Source organism: Triturus cristatus, chromosome 5_2, assembly GCF_964204655.1.
Source record: "Triturus cristatus chromosome 5_2, aTriCri1.1, whole genome shotgun sequence".
In the NCBI taxonomy this organism is placed as follows: Eukaryota; Metazoa; Chordata; class Amphibia; order Caudata; family Salamandridae; genus Triturus; species Triturus cristatus.
The window spans coordinates 576,044,385-576,065,583 of NC_140588.1; the positions used below are offsets into that span (position 1 = coordinate 576,044,385).

At 53.6% G+C, this 21,199-nt stretch overlaps 24 non-coding genes across 24 annotated transcripts; 10 read left to right on the top strand and 14 right to left on the bottom strand.

Annotated features, from left to right (window-relative positions):
• The first annotated feature begins 58 nt into the window (after positions 1-58).
• Positions 59-141, top strand: TRNAL-UAA (transfer RNA leucine (anticodon UAA)). The gene has a single exon. It is a non-coding gene; the product is annotated as a tRNA-Leu (tRNA).
• Positions 142-1,993: 1,852 nt separating this feature from the next.
• Positions 1,994-2,065, bottom strand: TRNAE-UUC (transfer RNA glutamic acid (anticodon UUC)). Its single transcript has one exon. It is a non-coding gene; the product is annotated as a tRNA-Glu (tRNA).
• A 243-nt stretch (positions 2,066-2,308) lies between these two features.
• On the top strand, positions 2,309-2,391 carry TRNAL-UAA (transfer RNA leucine (anticodon UAA)). The gene has a single exon. It is a non-coding gene; the product is annotated as a tRNA-Leu (tRNA).
• Positions 2,392-4,219: 1,828 nt separating this feature from the next.
• On the bottom strand, positions 4,220-4,291 carry TRNAE-UUC (transfer RNA glutamic acid (anticodon UUC)). Its single transcript has one exon. It is a non-coding gene; the product is annotated as a tRNA-Glu (tRNA).
• A 243-nt stretch (positions 4,292-4,534) lies between these two features.
• TRNAL-UAA (transfer RNA leucine (anticodon UAA)) lies at positions 4,535-4,617 on the top strand. The gene has a single exon. It is a non-coding gene; the product is annotated as a tRNA-Leu (tRNA).
• A 1,126-nt stretch (positions 4,618-5,743) lies between these two features.
• TRNAE-CUC (transfer RNA glutamic acid (anticodon CUC)) lies at positions 5,744-5,815 on the bottom strand. The gene has a single exon. It is a non-coding gene; the product is annotated as a tRNA-Glu (tRNA).
• Positions 5,816-6,446: 631 nt separating this feature from the next.
• Positions 6,447-6,518, bottom strand: TRNAE-UUC (transfer RNA glutamic acid (anticodon UUC)). Its single transcript has one exon. It is a non-coding gene; the product is annotated as a tRNA-Glu (tRNA).
• A 243-nt stretch (positions 6,519-6,761) lies between these two features.
• Positions 6,762-6,844, top strand: TRNAL-UAA (transfer RNA leucine (anticodon UAA)). The gene has a single exon. It is a non-coding gene; the product is annotated as a tRNA-Leu (tRNA).
• A 1,126-nt stretch (positions 6,845-7,970) lies between these two features.
• On the bottom strand, positions 7,971-8,042 carry TRNAE-CUC (transfer RNA glutamic acid (anticodon CUC)). Its single transcript has one exon. It is a non-coding gene; the product is annotated as a tRNA-Glu (tRNA).
• Positions 8,043-8,672: 630 nt separating this feature from the next.
• TRNAE-UUC (transfer RNA glutamic acid (anticodon UUC)) lies at positions 8,673-8,744 on the bottom strand. The gene has a single exon. It is a non-coding gene; the product is annotated as a tRNA-Glu (tRNA).
• A 243-nt stretch (positions 8,745-8,987) lies between these two features.
• Positions 8,988-9,070, top strand: TRNAL-UAA (transfer RNA leucine (anticodon UAA)). Its single transcript has one exon. It is a non-coding gene; the product is annotated as a tRNA-Leu (tRNA).
• A 1,828-nt stretch (positions 9,071-10,898) lies between these two features.
• TRNAE-UUC (transfer RNA glutamic acid (anticodon UUC)) lies at positions 10,899-10,970 on the bottom strand. The gene has a single exon. It is a non-coding gene; the product is annotated as a tRNA-Glu (tRNA).
• A 243-nt stretch (positions 10,971-11,213) lies between these two features.
• On the top strand, positions 11,214-11,296 carry TRNAL-UAA (transfer RNA leucine (anticodon UAA)). The gene has a single exon. It is a non-coding gene; the product is annotated as a tRNA-Leu (tRNA).
• Positions 11,297-12,421: 1,125 nt separating this feature from the next.
• Positions 12,422-12,493, bottom strand: TRNAE-CUC (transfer RNA glutamic acid (anticodon CUC)). The gene has a single exon. It is a non-coding gene; the product is annotated as a tRNA-Glu (tRNA).
• Positions 12,494-13,123: 630 nt separating this feature from the next.
• Positions 13,124-13,195, bottom strand: TRNAE-UUC (transfer RNA glutamic acid (anticodon UUC)). The gene has a single exon. It is a non-coding gene; the product is annotated as a tRNA-Glu (tRNA).
• Positions 13,196-13,438: 243 nt separating this feature from the next.
• On the top strand, positions 13,439-13,521 carry TRNAL-UAA (transfer RNA leucine (anticodon UAA)). Its single transcript has one exon. It is a non-coding gene; the product is annotated as a tRNA-Leu (tRNA).
• Positions 13,522-15,361: 1,840 nt separating this feature from the next.
• TRNAE-UUC (transfer RNA glutamic acid (anticodon UUC)) lies at positions 15,362-15,433 on the bottom strand. The gene has a single exon. It is a non-coding gene; the product is annotated as a tRNA-Glu (tRNA).
• Positions 15,434-15,676: 243 nt separating this feature from the next.
• On the top strand, positions 15,677-15,759 carry TRNAL-UAA (transfer RNA leucine (anticodon UAA)). The gene has a single exon. It is a non-coding gene; the product is annotated as a tRNA-Leu (tRNA).
• A 1,126-nt stretch (positions 15,760-16,885) lies between these two features.
• On the bottom strand, positions 16,886-16,957 carry TRNAE-CUC (transfer RNA glutamic acid (anticodon CUC)). Its single transcript has one exon. It is a non-coding gene; the product is annotated as a tRNA-Glu (tRNA).
• Positions 16,958-17,587: 630 nt separating this feature from the next.
• Positions 17,588-17,659, bottom strand: TRNAE-UUC (transfer RNA glutamic acid (anticodon UUC)). The gene has a single exon. It is a non-coding gene; the product is annotated as a tRNA-Glu (tRNA).
• A 243-nt stretch (positions 17,660-17,902) lies between these two features.
• TRNAL-UAA (transfer RNA leucine (anticodon UAA)) lies at positions 17,903-17,985 on the top strand. Its single transcript has one exon. It is a non-coding gene; the product is annotated as a tRNA-Leu (tRNA).
• Positions 17,986-19,111: 1,126 nt separating this feature from the next.
• On the bottom strand, positions 19,112-19,183 carry TRNAE-CUC (transfer RNA glutamic acid (anticodon CUC)). Its single transcript has one exon. It is a non-coding gene; the product is annotated as a tRNA-Glu (tRNA).
• A 630-nt stretch (positions 19,184-19,813) lies between these two features.
• TRNAE-UUC (transfer RNA glutamic acid (anticodon UUC)) lies at positions 19,814-19,885 on the bottom strand. The gene has a single exon. It is a non-coding gene; the product is annotated as a tRNA-Glu (tRNA).
• Positions 19,886-20,128: 243 nt separating this feature from the next.
• On the top strand, positions 20,129-20,211 carry TRNAL-UAA (transfer RNA leucine (anticodon UAA)). The gene has a single exon. It is a non-coding gene; the product is annotated as a tRNA-Leu (tRNA).
• The last annotated feature ends 988 nt before the right edge of the window (positions 20,212-21,199 follow it).

Sequence of the window (21,199 nt, forward strand, 5' to 3'; positions counted from 1 at the left end):
CCTGCGCTGGAGCAGCCAGCATGAAAAGGGAGCTGAGTAAGGCAGGACCTAGGGTCTCACCAGGGTGGCCGAGTGGTTAAGGCGTTGGACTTAAGATCCAATGGACAGTTGTCCGCATGGGTTCGAGCCCCATCCCTGGTATGGGTTTTCAGCGGGTGTGTAGGAACTTGCAGATGCTTTTGTAAAGCATTTTCCTCTGCCCTCCTCACCCTCCCAGTGCCCTTCCTTAACAGTCCCAATTCACGTCTCAGCTGTGGGGTCTGCTGCTACTCTGCACTTAGCATGGATGTTTGCCAAAGCAATGCAGTGCCACCTACGCAGAGCCCCTGCTTAGAGAAATACACCTCCTATGTCTTTTCCCACTGAAGGGAGCAGGAGGAAGTACTTGCTTCCTGGGGAACATGGGCCTGCCACTGGAATTTGTTAACCCGCCTCTTGCGGATTTCTCCCCTTTCTTTGATTTACACCTGCAGGCTCTCCCTTGCCATCGGAGCAGGATCTGCTGATGCAGGCCCGGCTGGATCAAATGTGCAAAGGCTTGTCCCCAGGCCTCGGGAAAAAATTGAGCAGAGATTCCCGCCTCCGCCTCCGCCTCCTCTTGCCTTCCGAACGGGCTTCCAAACGGGCTTCCAAACGGGCTTCCAAACGGGCAATGCCCTGACGGGTCCCCCACGCCCCATCCTGCCCATGCCCACACCCCTGTATATGAGGGTGACCCATGTCCCTCACCCTCCATGCTCGAACGGAAGACACGTGTGTCCTGAGGGGAGCGCCAGACAGGCATTTCTCCGGCCAGGCAGACCCCTGCAGCACCCGTTAGGCTCCAAAGCCTGTACATTCCCAAGATGCCACTGGTCACTATGCAAATCAGACAGCCCTGGCCACACCCTCTCCGCCGCTGGGCTCTGCTGCTTTCGGTACGTGCAGCTCAGCTTTTTCTTACCCTGAACCAGACTTCCGTTTCAGCAAAAAGGTGGGTTGCAGTGGGTCCGGGATGCCATTTGGAGACAAAGCCTGCGGCCCTGTCAAAGATGACTTCCTGCCGCACACCATGTGGTCAGAAGCCTACGAAAAGAAGCGCACCTCGGAATACAGAATCTCACTTCCTCAAGAGCCTTGCACAAGAGATTTTCCTCCCGCCGAGGAAAGCAACTCAAAGGGAACCTTGCGAAAATCAAATTAGGAGCCAGATTGCGGGATGCTAGGCAAACTGTTTGTCAGAAAAGCAAATTCATTTTGAGAAGCCCTGACCTGCGGGAAGGAAAAGCATTCAAGGGCAGAAGAAGGACTGTTCCCTGACCGGGAATCGAACCCAGGCCGCAGCGGTGAGAGCGCCGAATCCTAACCACTAGACCACCAGGGAACCCACAGCCATACAGCAAAAGTTCCTACACTGCTCTCCTAGTGACAAAGCTCATGGGGGCTGAAAGCATATTTTATTCTACAGCGAATATGAATCAGAACTTGAAAAAACACTCATGATTCCACCAGACTGTTTGTCACTTCCAAGCACAGGCCATCCCCTCCCCCGTGCTACTGAACCGACGAATTCCTGTACAATCGGGATCCCCGGGAAATCACAAGAGGGACACCTAGTGGCCGCTGATAGCTCAAAGACAGCTGGTACACCTTCTCACACCTACCTCGTTATTCAGCTTGCTGGAAGAATACATTGCGAATGACCGATTCAAGAGTGCAAGGGAGAAGAGTGCTCCAAAGTAGATGTATACATCGCAGCCGGGTTTTCCAGCAATTTACCTTTATGATGAGCTGGTACTGCACTTTACGCCCACATAGAGCACCTGACTGGGTGGGGGACTGCGTGCGCATGAAGGTGGCTGAGGGCAATGGGAGCAAAGCAACCTGGGACACAGGGGACCCAGCCCCTTTCCTCTGCTTTCGTCTATAGGTTGGGGTGCCTTTTTAAGGACCTTCGATTAAAAAAAGCTGAGCTGCGTGGACAAATTACGCACGTCTACGTCTTAGAGGGATCTTCCCTGACCGGGAATCGAACCCGGGCCGCGGCGGTGAAAGCGCCGAATCCTAGCCACTAGACCACCAGGGAGGAGATGCTCTTGTGAGCCTGCCTTGCTCACTTCCTTATTGTGACTAAGCTAACTCCACTGTATAGATTGCCCATAAAGTACGAGTGGGGAAAAGTTAGGTGTCACACAGTGTGTTTGTCATAAGCAATTACCTTTATCCTCCTGCAAAAGCCTTTTTACTCTGCAATCACCTCTTGCTGGACAGCCTGCGCTGGAGCAGCCAGCATGAAAAGGGAGCTGAGTAAGGCAGGACCTAGGGTCTCACCAGGGTGGCCGAGTGGTTAAGGCGTTGGACTTAAGATCCAATGGACAGTTGTCCGCATGGGTTCGAGCCCCATCCCTGGTATGGGTTTTCAGCGGGTGTGTAGGAACTTGCAGATGCTTTTGTAAAGCATTTTCCTCTGCCCTCCTCACCCTCCCAGTGCCCTTCCTTAACAGTCCCAATTCACGTCTCAGCTGTGGGGTCTGCTGCTACTCTGCACTTAGCATGGATGTTTGCCAAAGCAATGCAGTGCCACCTACGCAGAGCCCCTGCTTAGAGAAATACACCTCCTATGTCTTTTCCCACTGAAGGGAGCAGGAGGAAGTACTTGCTTCCTGGGGAACATGGGCCTGCCACTGGAATTTGTTAACCCGCCTCTTGCGGATTTCTCCCCTTTCTTTGATTTACACCTGCAGGCTCTCCCTTGCCATCGGAGCAGGATCTGCTGATGCAGGCCCGGCTGGATCAAATGTGCAAAGGCTTGTCCCCAGGCCTCGGGAAAAAATTGAGCAGAGATTCCCGCCTCCGCCTCCGCCTCCTCTTGCCTTCCGAACGGGCTTCCAAACGGGCAATGCCCTGACGGGTCCCCCACGCCCCATCCTGCCCATGCCCACACCCCTGTATATGAGGGTGACCCATGTCCCTCACCCTCCATGCTCGAACGGAAGACACGTGTGTCCTGAGGGGAGCGCCAGACAGGCATTTCTCCGGCCAGGCAGACCCCTGCAGCACCCGTTAGGCTCCAAAGCCTGTACATTCCCAAGATGCCACTGGTCACTATGCAAATCAGACAGCCCTGGCCACACCCTCTCCGCCGCTGGGCTCTGCTGCTTTCGGTACGTGCAGCTCAGCTTTTTCTTACCCTGAACCAGACTTCCGTTTCAGCAAAAAGGTGGGTTGCAGTGGGTCCGGGATGCCATTTGGAGACAAAGCCTGCGGCCCTGTCAAAGATGACTTCCTGCCGCACACCATGTGGTCAGAAGCCTACGAAAAGAAGCGCACCTCGGAATACAGAATCTCACTTCCTCAAGAGCCTTGCACAAGAGATTTTCCTCCCGCCGAGGAAAGCAACTCAAAGGGAACCTTGCGAAAATCAAATTAGGAGCCAGATTGCGGGATGCTAGGCAAACTGTTTGTCAGAAAAGCAAATTCATTTTGAGAAGCCCTGACCTGCGGGAAGTAAAAGCATTCAAGGGCAGAAGAAGGACTGTTCCCTGACCGGGAATCGAACCCGGGCCGCGGCGGTGAGAGCGCAGAATCCTAACCACTAGACCACCAGGGAACCCAGAGCCATACAGCAAAAGTTCCTACACTGCTCTCCTAGTGACAAAGCTCATGGGGGCTGAAAGCATATTTTATTCTACAGCGAATATGAATCAGAACTTGAAAAAACACTCATGATTCCACCAGACTGTTTGTCACTTCCAAGCACAGGCCATCCCCTCCCCCGTGCTACTGAACCGACGAATTCCTGTACAATCGGGATCCCCGGGAAATCACAAGAGGGACACCTAGTGGCCGCTGATAGCTCAAAGACAGCTGGTACACCTTCTCACACCTACCTCGTTATTCAGCTTGCTGGAAGAATACATTGCGAATGACCGATTCAAGAGTGCAAGGGAGAAGAGTGCTCCAAAGTAGATGTATACATCGCAGCCGGGTTTTCCAGCAATTTACCTTTCTGATGAGCTGGTACTGCACTTTACGCCCACATAGAGCACCTGACTGGGTGGGGGACTGCGTGCGCATGAAGGTGGCTGAGGGCAATGGGAGCAAAGCAACCTGGGACACAGGGGACCCAGCCCCTTTCCTCTGCTTTCGTCTATAGGTCGGGGTGCCTTTTTAAGGACCTTCGATTAAAAAAAGCTGAGCTGCGTGGACAAATTACGCAAGTCTACGTCTTAGAGGGATCTTCCCTGACCGGGAATCGAACCCGGGCCGCGGCGGTGAAAGCGCCGAATCCTAGCCACTAGACCACCAGGGAGGAGATGCTCTTGTGAGCCTGCCTTGCTCACTTCCTTATTGTGACTAAGCTAACTCCACTGTATAGATTGCCCATAAAGTACGAGTGGGGAAAAGTTAGGTGTCACACAGTGTGTTTGTCATAAGCAATTACCTTTATCCTCCTGCAAAAGCCTTTTTACTCTGCAATCACCTCTTGCTGGACAGCCTGCGCTGGAGCAGCCAGCATGAAAAGGGAGCTGAGTAAGGCAGGGCCTAGGGTCTCACCAGGGTGGCCGAGTGGTTAAGGCGTTGGACTTAAGATCCAATGGACAGTTGTCCGCATGGGTTCGAGCCCCATCCCTGGTATGGGTTTTCAGCGGGTGTGTAGGAACTTGCAGATGCTTTTTTAAAGCATTTTCCTCTGCCCTCCTCACCCTCCCAGTGCCCTTCCTTAACAGTCCCAATTCACGTCTCAGCTGTGGGGTCTGCTGCTACTCTGCACTTAGCATGGATGCTTCCCAAAGCAATGCAGTGCCACCTACGCAGAGCCCCTGCTTAGAGAAATACACCTCCTATGTCTTTTCCCACTGAAGGGAGCAGGAGGAAGTACTTGCTTCCTGGGGAACATGGGCCTGCCACTGGAATTTGTTAACCCGCCTCTTGCGGATTTCTCCCCTTTCTTTGATTTAAACCTGCAGGCTCTCCCTTGCCATCGGAGCAGGATCTGCTGATGCAGGCCCGGCTGGATCAAATGTGCAAAGGCTTGTCCCCAGGCCTCGGGAAAAAATTGAGCAGAGATTCCCGCCTCCGCCTCCGCCTCCTCTTGCCTTCCGAACGGGCTTCCAAACGGGCAATGCCCTGACGGGTCCCCCACGCCCCATCCTGCCCATGCCCACACCCCTGTATATGAGGGTGACCCATGTCCCTCACCCTCCATGCTCGAACGGAAGACACGTGTGTCCTGAGGGGAGCGCCAGACAGGCATTTCTCCGGCCAGGCAGACCCCTGCAGCACCCGTTAGGCTCCAAAGCCTGTACATTCCCAAGATGCCACTGGTCACTATGCAAATCAGACAGCCCTGGCCACACCCTCTCCGCCGCTGGGCTCTGCTGCTTTCGGTACGTGCAGCTCAGCTTTTTCTTACCCTGAACCAGACTTCCGTTTCAGCAAAAAGGTGGGTTGCAGTGGGTCCGGGATGCCATTTGGAGACAAAGCCTGCGGCCCTGTCAAAGATGACTTCCTGCCGCACACCATGTGGTCAGAAGCCTACGAAAAGAAGCGCACCTCGGAATACAGAATCTCACTTCCTCAAGAGCCTTGCACAAGAGATTTTCCTCCCGCCGAGGAAAGCAACTCAAAGGGAACCTTGCGAAAATCAAATTAGGAGCCAGATTGCGGGATGCTAGGCAAACTGTTTGTCAGAAAAGCAAATTCATTTTGAGAAGCCCTGACCTGCGGGAAGGAAAAGCATTCAAGGGCAGAAGAAGGACTGTTCCCTGACCGGGAATCGAACCCGGGCCGCGGCGGTGAGAGCGCCGAATCCTAACCACTAGACCACCAGGGAACCCAGAGCCATACAGCAAAAGTTCCTACACTGCTCTCCTAGTGACAAAGCTCATGGGGGCTGAAAGCATATTTTATTCTACAGCGAATATGAATCAGAACTTGAAAAAACACTCATGATTCCACCAGACTGTTTGTCACTTCCAAGCACAGGCCATCCCCTCCCCCGTGCTACTGAACCGACGAATTCCTGTACAATCGGGATCCCCGGGAAATCACAAGAGGGACACCTAGTGGCCGCTGATAGCTCAAAGACAGCTGGTACACCTTCTCACACCTACCTCGTTATTCAGCTTGCTGGAAGAATACATTGCGAATGACCGATTCAAGAGTGCAAGGGAGAAGAGTGCTCCAAAGTAGATGTATACATCGCAGCCGGGTTTTCCAGCAATTTACCTTTCTGATGAGCTGGTACTGCACTTTACGCCCACATAGAGCACCTGACTGGGTGGGGGACTGCGTGCGCATGAAGGTGGCTGAGGGCAATGGGAGCAAAGCAACCTGGGACACAGGGGACCCAGCCCCTTTCCTCTGCTTTCGTCTATAGGTCTCGGGTGCCTTTTTAAGGACCTTCGATTAAAAAAAGCTGAGCTGCGTGGACAAATTACGCACGTCTACGTCTTAGAGGGATCTTCCCTGACCGGGAATCGAACCCGGGCCGCGGCGGTGAAAGCGCCGAATCCTAGCCACTAGACCACCAGGGAGGAGATGCTCTTGTGAGCCTGCCTTGCTCACTTCCTTATTGTGACTAAGCTAACTCCACTGTATAGATTGCCCATAAAGTACGAGTGGGGAAAAGTTAGGTGTCACACAGTGTGTTTGTCATAAGCAATTACCTTTATCCTCCTGCAAAAGCCTTTTTACTCTGCAATCACCTCTTGCTGGACAGCCTGCGCTGGAGCAGCCAGCATGAAAAGGGAGCTGAGTAAGGCAGGACCTAGGGTCTCACCAGGGTGGCCGAGTGGTTAAGGCGTTGGACTTAAGATCCAATGGACAGTTGTCCGCATGGGTTCGAGCCCCATCCCTGGTATGGGTTTTCAGCGGGTGTGTAGGAACTTGCAGATGCTTTTGTAAAGCATTTTCCTCTGCCCTCCTCACCCTCCCAGTGCCCTTCCTTAACAGTCCCAATTCACGTCTCAGCTGTGGGGTCTGCTGCTACTCTGCACTTAGCATGGATGTTTGCCAAAGCAATGCAGTGCCACCTACGCAGAGCCCCTGCTTAGAGAAATACACCTCCTATGTCTTTTCCCACTGAAGGGAGCAGGAGGAAGTACTTGCTTCCTGGGGAACATGGGCCTGCCACTGGAATTTGTTAACCCGCCTCTTGCGGATTTCTCCCCTTTCTTTGATTTACACCTGCAGGCTCTCCCTTGCCATCGGAGCAGGATCTGCTGATGCAGGCCCGGCTGGATCAAATGTGCAAAGGCTTGTCCCCAGGCCTCGGGAAAAAATTGAGCAGAGATTCCCGCCTCCGCCTCCGCCTCTTCTTGCCTTCCGAACGGGCTTCCAAACGGGCAATGCCCTGACGGGTCCCCCACGCCCCCTCCTGCCCATGCCCACACCCCTGTATATGAGGGTGACCCATGTCCCTCACCCTCCATGCTCGAACGGAAGACACGTGTGTCCTGAGGGGAGCGCCAGACAGGCATTTCTCCGGCCAGGCAGACCCCTGCAGCACCCGTTAGGCTCCAAAGCCTGTACATTCCCAAGATGCCACTGGTCACTATGCAAATCAGACAGCCCTGGCCACACCCTCTCCGCCGCTGGGCTCTGCTGCTTTCGGTACGTGCAGCTCAGCTTTTTCTTACCCTGAACCAGACTTCCGTTTCAGCAAAAAGGTGGGTTGCAGTGGGTCCGGGATGCCATTTGGAGACAAAGCCTGCGGCCCTGTCAAAGATGACTTCCTGCCGCACACCATGTGGTCAGAAGCCTACGAAAAGAAGCGCACCTCGGAATACAGAATCTCACTTCCTCAAGAGCCTTGCACAAGAGATTTTCCTCCCGCCGAGGAAAGCAACTCAAAGGGAACCTTGCGAAAATCAAATTAGGAGCCAGATTGCGGGATGCTAGGCAAACTGTTTGTCAGAAAAGCAAATTCATTTTGAGAAGCCCTGACCTGCGGGAAGGAAAAGCATTCATGGGCAGAAGAAGGACTGTTCCCTGACCGGGAATCGAACCCGGGCCGCGGCGGTGAGAGCGCCGAATCCTAACCACTAGACCACCAGGGAACCCAGAGCCATACAGCAAAAGTTCCTACACTGCTCTCCTAGTGACAAAGCTCATGGGGGCTGAAAGCATATTTTATTCTACAGCGAATATGAATCAGAACTTGAAAAAACACTCATGATTCCACCAGACTGTTTGTCACTTCCAAGCACAGGCCATCCCCTCCCCCGTGCTACTGAACCGACGAATTCCTGTACAATCGGGATCCCCGGGAAATCACAAGAGGGACACCTAGTGGCCGCTGATAGCTCAAAGACAGCTGGTACACCTTCTCACACCTACCTCGTTATTCAGCTTGCTGGAAGAATACATTGCGAATGACCGATTCAAGAGTGCAAGGGAGAAGAGTGCTCCAAAGTAGATGTATACATCGCAGCCGGGTTTTCCAGCAATTTACCTTTCTGATGAGCTGGTACTGCACTTTACGCCCACATAGAGCACCTGACTGGGTGGGGGACTGCGTGCGCATGAAGGTGGCTGAGGGCAATGGGAGCAAAGCAACCTGGGACACAGGGGACCCAGCCCCTTTCCTCTGCTTTCGTCTATAGGTCGGGGTGCCTTTTTAAGGACCTTCGATTAAAAAAAGCTGAGCTGCGTGGACAAATTACGCACGTCTACGTCTTAGAGGGATCTTCCCTGACCGGGAATCGAACCCGGGCCGCGGCGGTGAAAGCGCCGAATCCTAGCCACTAGACCACCAGGGAGGAGATGCTCTTGTGAGCCTGCCTTGCTCACTTCCTTATTGTGACTAAGCTAACTCCACTGTATAGATTGCCCATAAAGTACGAGTGGGGAAAAGTTAGGTGTCACACAGTGTGTTTGTCATAAGCAATTACCTTTATCCTCCTGCAAAAGCCTTTTTACTCTGCAATCACCTCTTGCTGGACAGCCTGCGCTGGAGCAGCCAGCATGAAAAGGGAGCTGAGTAAGGCAGGACCTAGGGTCTCACCAGGGTGGCCGAGTGGTTAAGGCGTTGGACTTAAGATCCAATGGACAGTTGTCCGCATGGGTTCGAGCCCCATCCCTGGTATGGGTTTTCAGCGGGTGTGTAGGAACTTGCAGATGCTTTTGTAAAGCATTTTCCTCTGCCCTCCTCACCCTCCCAGTGCCCTTCCTTAACAGTCCCAATTCACGTCTCAGCTGTGGGGTCTGCTGCTACTCTGCACTTAGCATGGATGTTTGCCAAAGCAATGCAGTGCCACCTACGCAGAGCCCCTGCTTAGAGAAATACACCTCCTATGTCTTTTCCCACTGAAGGGAGCAGGAGGAAGTACTTGCTTCCTGGGGAACATGGGCCTGCCACTGGAATTTGTTAACCCGCCTCTTGCGGATTTCTCCCCTTTCTTTGATTTACACCTGCAGGCTCTCCCTTGCCATCGGAGCAGGATCTGCTGATGCAGGCCCGGCTGGATCAAATGTGCAAAGGCTTGTCCCCAGGCCTCGGGAAAAAATTGAGCAGAGATTCCCGCCTCCGCCTCCGCCTCCTCTTGCCTTCCGAACGGGCTTCCAAACGGGCAATGCCCTGACGGGTCCCCCACGCCCCATCCTGCCCATGCCCACACCCCTGTATATGAGGGTGACCCATGTCCCTCACCCTCCATGCTCGAACGGAAGACACGTGTGTCCTGAGGGGAGCGCCAGACAGGCATTTCTCCGGCCAGGCAGACCCCTGCAGCACCCGTTAGGCTCCAAAGCCTGTACATTCCCAAGATGCCACTGGTCACTATGCAAATCAGACAGCCCTGGCCACACCCTCTCCGCCGCTGGGCTCTGCTGCTTTCGGTACGTGCAGCTCAGCTTTTTCTTACCCTGAACCAGACTTCCGTTTCAGCAAAAAGGTGGGTTGCAGTGGGTCCGGGATGCCATTTGGAGACAAAGCCTGCGGCCCTGTCAAAGATGACTTCCTGCCGCACACCATGTGGTCAGAAGCCTACGAAAAGAAGCGCACCTCGGAATACAGAATCTCACTTCCTCAAGAGCCTTGCACAAGAGATTTTCCTCCCGCCGAGGAAAGCAACTCAAAGGGAACCTTGCGAAAATCAAATTAGGAGCCAGATTGCGGGATGCTAGGCAAACTGTTTGTCAGAAAAGCAAATTCATTTTGAGAAGCCCTGACCTGCGGGAAGTAAAAGCATTCAAGGGCAGAAGAAGGACTGTTCCCTGACCGGGAATCGAACCCGGGCCGCGGCGGTGAGAGCGCAGAATCCTAACCACTAGACCACCAGGGAACCCAGAGCCATACAGCAAAAGTTCCTACACTGCTCTCCTAGTGACAAAGCTCATGGGGGCTGAAAGCATATTTTATTCTACAGCGAATATGAATCAGAACTTGAAAAAACACTCATGATTCCACCAGACTGTTTGTCACTTCCAAGCACAGGCCATCCCCTCCCCCGTGCTACTGAACCGACGAATTCCTGTACAATCGGGATCCCCGGGAAATCACAAGAGGGACACCTAGTGGCCGCTGATAGCTCAAAGACAGCTGGTACACCTTCTCACACCTACCTCGTTATTCAGCTTGCTGGAAGAATACATTGCGAATGACCGATTCAAGAGTGCAAGGGAGAAGAGTGCTCCAAAGTAGATGTATACATCGCAGCCGGGTTTTCCAGCAATTTACCTTTCTGATGAGCTGGTACTGCACTTTACGCCCACATAGAGCACCTGACTGGGTGGGGGACTGCGTGCGCATGAAGGTGGCTGAGGGCAATGGGAGCAAAGCAACCTGGGACACAGGGGACCCAGCCCCTTTCCTCTGCTTTCGTCTATAGGTCGGGGTGCCTTTTTAAGGACCTTCGATTAAAAAAAGCTGAGCTGCGTGGACAAATTACGCACGTCTACGTCTTAGAGGGATCTTCCCTGACCGGGAATCGAACCCGGGCCGCGGCGGTGAAAGCGCCGAATCCTAGCCACTAGACCACCAGGGAGGAGATGCTCTTGTGAGCCTGCCTTGCTCACTTCCTTATTGTGACTAAGCTAACTCCACTGTATAGATTGCCCATAAAGTACGAGTGGGGAAAAGTTAGGTGTCACACAGTGTGTTTGTCATAAGCAATTACCTTTATCCTCCTGCAAAAGCCTTTTTACTCTGCAATCACCTCTTGCTGGACAGCCTGCGCTGGAGCAGCCAGCATGAAAAGGGAGCTGAGTAAGGCAGGGCCTAGGGTCTCACCAGGGTGGCCGAGTGGTTAAGGCGTTGGACTTAAGATCCAATGGACAGTTGTCCGCATGGGTTCGAGCCCCATCCCTGGTATGGGTTTTCAGCGGGTGTGTAGGAACTTGCAGATGCTTTTTAAAGCATTTTCCTCTGCCCTCCTCACCCTCCCAGTGCCCTTCCTTAACAGTCCCAATTCACGTCTCAGCTGTGGGGTCTGCTGCTACTCTGCACTTAGCATGGATGCTTCCCAAAGCAATGCAGTGCCACCTACGCAGAGCCCCTGCTTAGAGAAATACACCTCCTATGTCTTTTCCCACTGAAGGGAGCAGGAGGAAGTACTTGCTTCCTGGGGAACATGGGCCTGCCACTGGAATTTGTTAACCCGCCTCTTGCGGATTTCTCCCCTTTCTTTGATTTACACCTGCAGGCTCTCCCTTGCCATCGGAGCAGGATCTGCTGATGCAGGCCCGGCTGGATCAAATGTGCAAAGGCTTGTCCCCAGGCCTCGGGAAAAAATTGAGCAGAGATTCCCGCCTCCGCCTCCGCCTCCTCTTGCCTTCCGAACGGGCTTCCAAACGGGCAATGCCCTGACGGGTCCCCCACGCCCCATCCTGCCCATGCCCACACCCCTGTATATGAGGGTGACCCATGTCCCTCACCCTCCATGCTCGAACGGAAGACACGTGTGTCCTGAGGGGAGCGCCAGACAGGCATTTCTCCGGCCAGGCAGACCCCTGCAGCACCCGTTAGGCTCCAAAGCCTGTACATTCCCAAGATGCCACTGGTCACTATGCAAATCAGACAGCCCTGGCCACACCCTCTCCGCCGCTGGGCTCTGCTGCTTTCGGTACGTGCAGCTCAGCTTTTTCTTACCCTAAACCAGACTTCCGTTTCAGCAAAAAGGTGGGTTGCAGTGGGTCCGGGATGCCATTTGGAGACAAAGCCTGCGGCCCTGTCAAAGATGACTTCCTGCCGCACACCATGTGGTCAGAAGCCTACGAAAAGAAGCGCACCTCGGAATACAGAATGTCACTTCCTCAAGAGCCTTGCACAAGAGATTTTCCTCCCGCCGAGGAAAGCAACTCAAAGGGAACCTTGCGAAAATCAAATTAGGAGCCAGATTGCGGGATGCTAGGCAAACTGTTTGTCAGAAAAGCAAATTCATTTTGAGAAGCCCTGACCTGCGGGAAGGAAAAGCATTCAAGGGCAGAAGAAGGACTGTTCCCTGACCGGGAATCGAACCCGGGCCGCGGCGGTGAGAGCGCCGAATCCTAACCACTAGACCACCAGGGAACCCAGAGCCATACAGCAAAAGTTCCTACACTGCTCTCCTAGTGACAAAGCTCATGGGGGCTGAAAGCATATTTTATTCTACAGCGAATATGAATCAGAACTTGAAAAAACACTCATGATTCCACCAGACTGTTTGTCACTTCCAAGCACAGGCCATCCCCTCCCCCGTGCTACTGAACCGACGAATTCCTGTACAATCGGGATCCCCGGGAAATCACAAGAGGGACACCTAGTGGCCGCTGATAGCTCAAAGACAGCTGGTACACCTTCTCACACCTACCTCGTTATTCAGCTTGCTGGAAGAATACATTGCGAATGACCGATTCAAGAGTGCAAGGGAGAAGAGTGCTCCAAAGTAGATGTATACATCGCAGCCGGGTTTTCCAGCAATTTACCTTTCTGATGAGCTGGTACTGCACTTTACGCCCACATAGAGCACCTGACTGGGTGGGGGACTGCGTGCGCATGAAGGTGGCTGAGGGCAATGGGAGCAAAGCAACCTGGGACACAGGGGACCCAGCCCCTTTCCTCTGCTTTCGTCTATAGGTCGGGGTGCCTTTTTAAGGACCTTCGATTAAAAAAAGCTGAGCTGCGTGGACAAATTACGCACGTCTACGTCTTAGAGGGATCTTCCCTGACCGGGAATCGAACCCGGGCCGCGGCGGTGAAAGCGCCGAATCCTAGCCACTAGACCACCAGGGAGGAGATGCTCTTGTGAGCCTACCTTGCTCACTTCCTTATTGTGACTAAGCTAACTCCACTGTATAGATTGCCCATAAAGTACGAGTGAGGAAAAGTTAGGTGTCACACAGTGTGTTTGTCATAAGCAATTACCTTTATCCTCCTGCAAAAGCCTTTTTACTCTGCAATCACCTCTTGCTGGACAGCCTGCGCTGGAGCAGCCAGCATGAAAAGGGAGCTGAGTAAGGCAGAGCCTAGGGTCTCACCAGGGTGGCCGAGTGGTTAAGGCGTTGGACTTAAGATCCAATGGACAGTTGTCCGCATGGGTTCGAGCCCCATCCCTGGTATGGGTTTTCAGCGGGTGTGTAGGAACTTGCAGATGCTTTTTTAAAGCATTTTCCTCTGCCCTCCTCACCCTCCCAGTGCCCTTCCTTAACAGTCCCAATTCACGTCTCAGCTGTGGGGTCTGCTGCTACTCTGCACTTAGCATGGATGCTTCCCAAAGCAATGCAGTGCCACCTACGCAGAGCCCCTGCTTAGAGAAATACACCTCCTATGTCTTTTCCCACTGAAGGGAGCAGGAGGAAGTACTTGCTTCCTGGGGAACATGGGCCTGCCACTGGAATTTGTTAACCCGCCTCTTGCGGATTTCTCCCCTTTCTTTGATTTACACCTGCAGGCTCTCCCTTGCCATCGGAGCAGGATCTGCTGATGCAGGCCCGGCTGGATCAAATGTGCAAAGGCTTGTCCCCAGGCCTCGGGAAAAAATTGAGCAGAGATTCCCGCCTCCGCCTCCGCCTCCTCTTGCCTTCCGAACGGGCTTCCAAACGGGCTTCCAAACGGGCAATGCCCTGACGGGTCCCCCACGCCCCATCCTGCCCATGCCCACACCCCTGTATATGAGGGTGACCCATGTCCCTCACCCTCCATGCTCGAACGGAAGACACGTGTGTCCTGAGGGGAGCGCCAGACAGGCATTTCTCCGGCCAGGCAGACCCCTGCAGCACCCGTTAGGCTCCAAAGCCTGTACATTCCCAAGATGCCACTGGTCACTATGCAAATCAGACAGCCCTGGCCACACCCTCTCCGCCGCTGGGCTCTGCTGCTTTCGGTACGTGCAGCTCAGCTTTTTCTTACCCTGAACCAGACTTCCGTTTCAGCAAAAAGGTGGGTTGCAGTGGGTCCGGGATGCCATTTGGAGACAAAGCCTGCGGCCCTGTCAAAGATGACTTCCTGCCGCACACCATGTGGTCAGAAGCCTACGAAAAGAAGCGCACCTCGGAATACAGAATCTCACTTCCTCAAGAGCCTTGCACAAGAGATTTTCCTGCCGCCGAGGAAAGCAACTCAAAGGGAACCTTGCGAAAATCAAATTAGGAGCCAGATTGCGGGATGCTAGGCAAACTGTTTGTCAGAAAAGCAAATTCATTTTGAGAAGCCCTGACCTGCGGGAAGGAAAAGCATTCAAGGGCAGAAGAAGGACTGTTCCCTGACCGGGAATCGAACCCAGGCCGCAGCGGTGAGAGCGCCGAATCCTAACCACTAGACCACCAGGGAACCCACAGCCATACAGCAAAAGTTCCTACACTGCTCTCCTAGTGACAAAGCTCATGGGGGCTGAAAGCATATTTTATTCTACAGCGAATATGAATCAGAACTTGAAAAAACACTCATGATTCCACCAGACTGTTTGTCACTTCCAAGCACAGGCCATCCCCTCCCCCGTGCTACTGAACCGACGAATTCCTGTACAATCGGGATCCCCGGGAAATCACAAGAGGGACACCTAGTGGCCGCTGATAGCTCAAAGACAGCTGGTACACCTTCTCACACCTACCTCGTTATTCAGCTTGCTGGAAGAATACATTGCGAATGACCGATTCAAGAGTGCAAGGGAGAAGAGTGCTCCAAAGTAGATGTATACATCGCAGCCGGGTTTTCCAGCAATTTACCTTTATGATGAGCTGGTACTGCACTTTACGCCCACATAGAGCACCTGACTGGGTGGGGGACTGCGTGCGCATGAAGGTGGCTGAGGGCAATGGGAGCAAAGCAACCTGGGACACAGGGGACCCAGCCCCTTTCCTCTGCTTTCGTCTATAGGTCGGGGTGCCTTTTTAAGGACCTTCGATTAAAAAAAGCTGAGCTGCGTGGACAAATTACGCACGTCTACGTCTTAGAGGGATCTTCCCTGACCGGGAATCGAACCCGGGCCGCGGCGGTGAAAGCGCCGAATCCTAGCCACTAGACCACCAGGGAGGAGATGCTCTTGTGAGCCTGCCTTGCTCACTTCCTTATTGTGACTAAGCTAACTCCACTGTATAGATTGCCCATAAAGTACGAGTGGGGAAAAGTTAGGTGTCACACAGTGTGTTTGTCATAAGCAATTACCTTTATCCTCCTGCAAAAGCCTTTTTACTCTGCAATCACCTCTTGCTGGACAGCCTGCGCTGGAGCAGCCAGCATGAAAAGGGAGCTGAGTAAGGCAGGACCTAGGGTCTCACCAGGGTGGCCGAGTGGTTAAGGCGTTGGACTTAAGATCCAATGGACAGTTGTCCGCATGGGTTCGAGCCCCATCCCTGGTATGGGTTTTCAGCGGGTGTGTAGGAACTTGCAGATGCTTTTGTAAAGCATTTTCCTCTGCCCTCCTCACCCTCCCAGTGCCCTTCCTTAACAGTCCCAATTCACGTCTCAGCTGTGGGGTCTGCTGCTACTCTGCACTTAGCATGGATGTTTGCCAAAGCAATGCAGTGCCACCTACGCAGAGCCCCTGCTTAGAGAAATACACCTCCTATGTCTTTTCCCACTGAAGGGAGCAGGAGGAATTACTTGCTTCCTGGGGAACATGGGCCTGCCACTGGAATTTGTTAACCCGCCTCTTGCGGATTTCTCCCCTTTCTTTGATTTACACCTGCAGGCTCTCCCTTGCCATCGGAGCAGGATCTGCTGATGCAGGCCCGGCTGGATCAAATGTGCAAAGGCTTGTCCCCAGGCCTCGGGAAAAAATTGAGCAGAGATTCCCGCCTCCGCCTCCGCCTCCTCTTGCCTTCCGAACGGGCTTCCAAACGGGCAATGCCCTGACGGGTCCCCCACGCCCCATCCTGCCCATGCCCACACCCCTGTATATGAGGGTGACCCATGTCCCTCACCCTCCATGCTCGAACGGAAGACACGTGTGTCCTGAGGGGAGCGCCAGACAGGCATTTCTCCGGCCAGGCAGACCCCTGCAGCACCCGTTAGGCTCCAAAGCCTGTACATTCCCAAGATGCCACTGGTCACTATGCAAATCAGACAGCCCTGGCCACACCCTCTCCGCCGCTGGGCTCTGCTGCTTTCGGTACGTGCAGCTCAGCTTTTTCTTACCCTGAACCAGACTTCCGTTTCAGCAAAAAGGTGGGTTGCAGTGGGTCCGGGATGCCATTTGGAGACAAAGCCTGCGGCCCTGTCAAAGATGACTTCCTGCCGCACACCATGTGGTCAGAAGCCTACGAAAAGAAGCGCACCTCGGAATACAGAATCTCACTTCCTCAAGAGCCTTGCACAAGAGATTTTCCTCCCGCCGAGGAAAGCAACTCAAAGGGAACCTTGCGAAAATCAAATTAGGAGCCAGATTGCGGGATGCTAGGCAAACTGTTTGTCAGAAAAGCAAATTCATTTTGAGAAGCCCTGACCTGCGGGAAGGAAAAGCATTCAAGGGCAGAAGAAGGACTGTTCCCTGACCGGGAATCGAACCCGGGCCGCGGCGGTGAGAGCGCCGAATCCTAACCACTAGACCACCAGGGAACCCAGAGCCATACAGCAAAAGTTCCTACACTGCTCTCCTAGTGACAAAGCTCATGGGGGCTGAAAGCATATTTTATTCTACAGCGAATATGAATCAGAACTTGAAAAAACACTCATGATTCCACCAGACTGTTTGTCACTTCCAAGCACAGGCCATCCCCTCCCCCGTGCTACTGAACCGACGAATTCCTGTACAATCGGGATCCCCGGGAAATCACAAGAGGGACACCTAGTGGCCGCTGATAGCTCAAAGACAGCTGGTACACCTTCTCACACCTACCTCGTTATTCAGCTTGCTGGAAGAATACATTGCGAATGACCGATTCAAGAGTGCAAGGGAGAAGAGTGCTCCAAAGTAGATGTATACATCGCAGCCGGGTTTTCCAGCAATTTACCTTTCTGATGAGCTGGTACTGCACTTTACGCCCACATAGAGCACCTGACTGGGTGGGGGACTGCGTGCGCATGAAGGTGGCTGAGGGCAATGGGAGCAAAGCAACCTGGGACACAGGGGACCCAGCCCCTTTCCTCTGCTTTCGTCTATAGGTCGGGGTGCCTTTTTAAGGACCTTCGATTAAAAAAAGCTGAGCTGCGTGGACAAATTACGCACGTCTACGTCTTAGAGGGATCTTCCCTGACCGGGAATCGAACCCGGGCCGCGGCGGTGAAAGCGCCGAATCCTAGCCACTAGACCACCAGGGAGGAGATGCTCTTGTGAGCCTGCCTTGCTCACTTCCTTATTGTGACTAAGCTAACTCCACTGTATAGATTGCCCATAAAGTACGAGTGGGGAAAAGTTAGGTGTCACACAGTGTGTTTGTCATAAGCAATTACCTTTATCCTCCTGCAAAAGCCTTTTTACTCTGCAATCACCTCTTGCTGGACAGCCTGCGCTGGAGCAGCCAGCATGAAAAGGGAGCTGAGTAAGGCAGGGCCTAGGGTCTCACCAGGGTGGCCGAGTGGTTAAGGCGTTGGACTTAAGATCCAATGGACAGTTGTCCGCATGGGTTCGAGCCCCATCCCTGGTATGGGTTTTCAGCGGGTGTGTAGGAACTTGCAGATGCTTTTTTAAAGCATTTTCCTCTGCCCTCCTCACCCTCCCAGTGCCCTTCCTTAACAGTCCCAATTCACGTCTCAGCTGTGGGGTCTGCTGCTACTCTGCACTTAGCATGGATGCTTCCCAAAGCAATGCAGTGCCACCTACGCAGAGCCCCTGCTTAGAGAAATACACCTCCTATGTCTTTTCCCACTGAAGGGAGCAGGAGGAAGTACTTGCTTCCTGGGGAACATGGGCCTGCCACTGGAATTTGTTAACCCGCCTCTTGCGGATTTCTCCCCTTTCTTTGATTTACACCTGCAGGCTCTCCCTTGCCATCGGAGCAGGATCTGCTGATGCAGGCCCGGCTGGATCAAATGTGCAAAGGCTTGTCCCCAGGCCTCGGGAAAAAATTGAGCAGAGATTCCCGCCTCCGCCTCCGCCTCCTCTTGCCTTCCGAACGGGCTTCCAAACGGGCAATGCCCTGACGGCTCCCCCACGCCCCATCCTGCCCATGCCCACACCCCTGTATATGAGGGTGACCCATGTCCCTCACCCTCCATGCTCGAACAGAAGACACGTGTGTCCTGAGGGGAGCGCCAGACAGGCATTTCTCCGGCCAGGCAGACCCCTGCAGCACCCGTTAGGCTCCAAAGCCTGTACATTCCCAAGATGCCACTGGTCACTATGCAAATCAGACAGCCCTGGCCACACCCTCTCCGCCGCTGGGCTCTGCTGCTTTCGGTACGTGCAGCTCAGCTTTTTCTTACCCTGAACCAGACTTCCGTTTCAGCAAAAAGGTGGGTTGCAGTGGGTCCGGGATGCCATTTGGAGACAAAGCCTGCGGCCCTGTCAAAGATGACTTCCTGCCGCACACCATGTGGTCAGAAGCCTACGAAAAGAAGCGCACCTCGGAATACAGAATCTCACTTCCTCAAGAGCCTTGCACAAGAGATTTTCCTCCCGCCGAGGAAAGCAACTCAAAGGGAACCTTGCGAAAATCAAATTAGGAGCCAGATTGCGGGATGCTAGGCAAACTGTTTGTCAGAAAAGCAAATTCATTTTGAGAAGCCCTGACCTGCGGGAAGGAAAAGCATTCAAGGGCAGAAGAAGGACTGTTCCCTGACCGGGAATCGAACCCGGGCCGCGGCGGTGAGAGCGCCGAATCCTAACCACTAGACCACCAGGGAACCCAGAGCCATACAGCAAAAGTTCCTACACTGCTCTCCTAGTGACAAAGCTCATGGGGGCTGAAAGCATATTTTATTCTACAGCGAATATGAATCAGAACTTGAAAAAACACTCATGATTCCACCAGACTGTTTGTCACTTCCAAGCACAGGCCATCCCCTCCCCCGTGCTACTGAACCGACGAATTCCTGTACAATCGGGATCCCCGGGAAATCACAAGAGGGACACCTAGTGGCCGCTGATAGCTCAAAGACAGCTGGTACACCTTCTCACACCTACCTCGTTATTCAGCTTGCTGGAAGAATACATTGCGAATGACCGATTCAAGAGTGCAAGGGAGAAGAGTGCTCCAAAGTAGATGTATACATCGCAGCCGGGTTTTCCAGCAATTTACCTTTCTGATGAGCTGGTACTGCACTTTACGCCCACATAGAGCACCTGACTGGGTGGGGGACTGCGTGCGCATGAAGGTGGCTGAGGGCAATGGGAGCAAAGCAACCTGGGACACAGGGGACCCAGCCCCTTTCCTCTGCTTTCGTCTATAGGTCGGGGTGCCTTTTTAAGGACCTTCGATTAAAAAAAGCTGAGCTGCGTGGACAAATTACGCACGTCTACGTCTTAGAGGGATCTTCCCTGACCGGGAATCGAACCCGGGCCGCGGCGGTGAAAGCGCCGAATCCTAGCCACTAGACCACCAGGGAGGAGATGCTCTTGTGAGCCTGCCTTGCTCACTTCCTTATTGTGACTAAGCTAACTCCACTGTATAGATTGCCCATAAAGTACGAGTGGGGAAAAGTTAGGTGTCACACAGTGTGTTTGTCATAAGCAATTACCTTTATCCTCCTGCAAAAGCCTTTTTACTCTGCAATCACCTCTTGCTGGACAGCCTGCGCTGGAGCAGCCAGCATGAAAAGGGAGCTGAGTAAGGCAGGACCTAGGGTCTCACCAGGGTGGCCGAGTGGTTAAGGCGTTGGACTTAAGATCCAATGGACAGTTGTCCGCATGGGTTCGAGCCCCATCCCTGGTATGGGTTTTCAGCGGGTGTGTAGGAACTTGCAGATGCTTTTGTAAAGCATTTTCCTCTGCCCTCCTCACCCTCCCAGTGCCCTTCCTTAACAGTCCCAATTCACGTCTCAGCTGTGGGGTCTGCTGCTACTCTGCACTTAGCATGGATGTTTGCCAAAGCAATGCAGTGCCACCTACGCAGAGCCCCTGCTTAGAGAAATACACCTCCTATGTCTTTTCCCACTGAAGGGAGCAGGAGGAAGTACTTGCTTCCTGGGGAACATGGGCCTGCCACTGGAATTTGTTAACCCGCCTCTTGCGGATTTCTCCCCTTTCTTTGATTTACACCTGCAGGCTCTCCCTTGCCATCGGAGCAGGATCTGCTGATGCAGGCCCGGCTGGATCAAATGTGCAAAGGCTTGTCCCCAGGCCTCGGGAAAAAATTGAGCAGAGATTCCCGCCTCCGCCTCCGCCTCCTCTTGCCTTCCGAACGGGCTTCCAAACGGGCAATGCCCTGACGGGTCCCCCACGCCCCATCCTGCCCATGCCCACACCCCTGTATATGAGGGTGACCCATGTCCCTCACCCTCCATGCTCGAACGGAAGACACGTGTGTCCTGAGGGGAGCGCCAGACAGGCATTTCTCCGGCCAGGCAGACCCCTGCAGCACCCGTTAGGCTCCAAAGCCTGTACATTCCCAAGATGCCACTGGTCACTATGCAAATCAGACAGCCCTGGCCACACCCTCTCCGCCGCTGGGCTCTGCTGCTTTCGGTACGTGCAGCTCAGCTTTTTCTTACCCTGAACCAGACTTCCGTTTCAGCAAAAAGGTGGGTTGCAGTGGGTCCGGGATGCCATTTGGAGACAAAGCCTGCGGCCCTGTCAAAGATGACTTCCTGCCGCACACCATGTGGTCAGAAGCCTACGAAAAGAAGCGCACCTCGGAATACAGAATCTCACTTCCTCAAGAGCCTTGCACAAGAGATTTTCCTCCCGCCGAGGAAAGCAAC